The sequence below is a fragment of the Rhagoletis pomonella genome, unplaced genomic scaffold (assembly GCF_013731165.1).
Source record: "Rhagoletis pomonella isolate Grant_MI unplaced genomic scaffold, Rhpom_1.0 Rhpom_scaffold_18404, whole genome shotgun sequence".
Taxonomy (NCBI): domain Eukaryota; kingdom Metazoa; phylum Arthropoda; class Insecta; order Diptera; family Tephritidae; genus Rhagoletis; species Rhagoletis pomonella.
The window spans coordinates 21-2915 of NW_023476924.1; the positions used below are offsets into that span (position 1 = coordinate 21).

A 2895-nucleotide genomic window follows, 5' to 3' on the forward strand; every position below is an offset into this window, starting at 1 on the left:
GCTCAATCATCTCTATCGATTCCAATATATTTTTTTTTAATTTGAGATTTGGAGCCCAACTGCATTTATGCCCCAAAATTTCGATTTTCACCACAATTTTTATTGAATTTTGGCTTATAAAAAACTTTTTATATTTACCGAGTACCAAGCTCGGTGTGAAGACCCCTAATATATTTCTTACAATCAGCTTTCAAAGATTATATTGAACAGAAACTTCGACTTTTTATTGAACTTCAATAGTATAATATGTATGCATAATCTATAAATCATTGTAAAAAAAGGCTTCCCAGCTTGTAGGCTTGTATTTAATTAAAAATATTGTTATCAACGTGTTTTTTATTAGTACATTTCTGTTTACTTTTTTGCAATAATAATCGATATAACAGAAATGCAATGACAGTAGAGGAAAACAATCGATACTAACAATATAACCATCGATAGTATCGGATTTATAGTTTTGCAACTATGGGAACAGTGTCGCCGACTCTACTTGCCTTTGTTAAAATTTCAAACAAAATTTCCCTGTATGGCAGTGGATACAAATAAATCAACTAAATCCTTCATTTAACAATAATTTCTATTAGCTTAAAAAATAAGTATCTTTTTACGTTATTTTTTTAGCTCATATTTTCATAGAGTATTGTCGCAAGAGAACTGATTAATATTTCTGATTTAAGTTGTATTAATTATAAATAGCGCTTCATATATATATGTAAGTATTCAAATTCAGGCTTCCTAAGTTTTTTACATATTCGTATAATTAATAATTCATTATCGACATTGGGTACGTCATCTCTTTGAATGATGTATGCATGAAAATATTATATCGATGAAATGTCCCCTTCATTTGTAAATAGCCCCACAAAAGGGAAATTTCCATGGCTTAACAACACTGCTTGGAAACATAAACAAAGTGGCAAAAATTGGCAGAAACTATAAAATGAAGTGAAGTGAATTACAAAAGTAAGTTTTTATGGCTATATTTCTGTGCAAACCGTAATGAATTAATTAATATTAATTATTTTGCAGTATGCGGCATTCCAAAAGTTTACGTGCGGTCATAAAAGCGAGCTACGTATGTTGCTACGAAGCTCTGCAATTGTTTATTTGTGCACAAGTTGGAGCGATTTGCAATGGCTTGGATAATAAGGTATGATGGTAGTTTTAAGTATGTACTCCCAAGCATTAACTGGTTGCTATTATTTATCTTGCTCAAAAGTGTAACCCCGCTACCTGATCGTCCTCGCCAGCGATATGCTCGAAAAAGACACACCCTGCTATTTCAAGGATCAACGCGAAGCAAGCGCATTTCGCTTTACCTCCATTGCTCCATCCAGCCTCAATACGGTTCGTTTAAACTTACACCACTCACAGTGAAGAAGAGAAGAAGGTGCGTAAAAGAAAGCTTCAGAAATATTAGAAAATGTTTAGTTACTTATACAACGATTTTGATTCGGGTAACGCGTTTGGGCACAGCAAACCAAAATTATTGTACGAATAACTAAACCCGAAATGTAATTTTTCAACTACATCATTTATTTACTGTTTTCTTACTTACAGGATGCAACCGGCAAGGATACTAATTCTAATTCGGTTTCTATATTCCCAACAGAGAACTACGATCCCATCACAACGCCATCAACTCCAGAATCGGCATCAAATAATGCAATCGCTTTGCAGTGCATGAATGCAGCAGAAGCCATTACCCCTATCCGCTAATGTGACGCAATGTTAAAGTGCAGAGTACATGTACGAAGCTCATATAGTTGTAAGCCAAGGCTTTTTTTCTTGTAAATGGTTAAAAATTCTTGTTGTTAATACTAACAAAAATAAAGGTAATTTAATTACTTTTATGTTTGTTATAAATTCTTTCAAAAAAATTAACTTGTTTTACAAAAAAAATCCATGTTTTGTGTATTGCCTTATGCGAGTGCAGAGTACATGTACGAAGTTCACATAGTTGTAAGCCAAGGCTTTTTTTCTTGTAAATGGTTAAAAATTCTTGTTGTTAATACTAACTAAAATAAAGGTAATTTAATTACTTTTATGTTTGTTATAAATTCTTTCAAAAAAATTAACTTTTTTTACAAAAAAATCCATGTTTTGTGTATTGCCTTATGCGAGTGCAGAGTACATGTACGAAGCTCACATAGTTGTAAGCCAAGGCTTTTTTTCTTGTAAATGGTTAAAAATTCTTGTTGTTAATACTAACTAAAATAAAGGTAATTTAATTACTTTTATGTTTGTTATAAATTCTTTCAAAAAATTAACCTTTTTTTACAAAAAAATCCATGTTTTGTGTATTGCCTTATGCGAGTGCAGAGTACATGTACAAAGTTCACATAGTTGTAAGCCAAGGCTTTTTTTTTGTAAATGGTTAAAAATTCTTGTTAATACTAATTACAATAAAGGTAGTCTAATTACTTTTCTTTTATATATAAATTATTTTAAATAAATTCACTTTTGTTATAAAAATTTTAAAGTTTTGTGTACTGCCATATGCGAGTGTGAAACACAAAGTTGTTAGCCGAGACTTGTTTAAAAGAAATGTTTCAGAATCATGAATGGTAACACATTTTAAAATAAAGGTAATTTAATTACCTTTCATTTTGTTATAAATTCGTTAAAAAAATAAACTTTTTTTTGTAAAAATTTTGAAGTTTTGTGTACTGCATACAATCGTACCCGCAAGGGATGAGTCGAGACTAATTGATCTCCATTAGTACCCGTATGAGACTAGTTGCGACTAATTAATGCCCAACTGTACCCGATAGAGAGTAATCTCGGAATACTCTCTTTAGAGATTAGTCGCACAATTTTTTGCAGGGACAACATCCAAGGCGAATACATACAATCACCTACAACTATACTCAGCTGTTCCATTTTGCAACTCTA

General features: G+C 31.4%; 1 long non-coding RNA gene across 1 annotated transcript; it reads left to right on the forward strand.

Moving 5' to 3' along the window:
* The first annotated feature begins 804 nt into the window (after window positions 1-804).
* On the forward strand, window positions 805-2607 carry LOC118757475. The gene is made up of 4 exons (XR_004995225.1): window positions 805-963; window positions 1030-1150; window positions 1220-1390; window positions 1561-2607. It is a non-coding gene; the product is annotated as an uncharacterized LOC118757475 (long non-coding RNA).
* The last annotated feature ends 288 nt before the right edge of the window (window positions 2608-2895 follow it).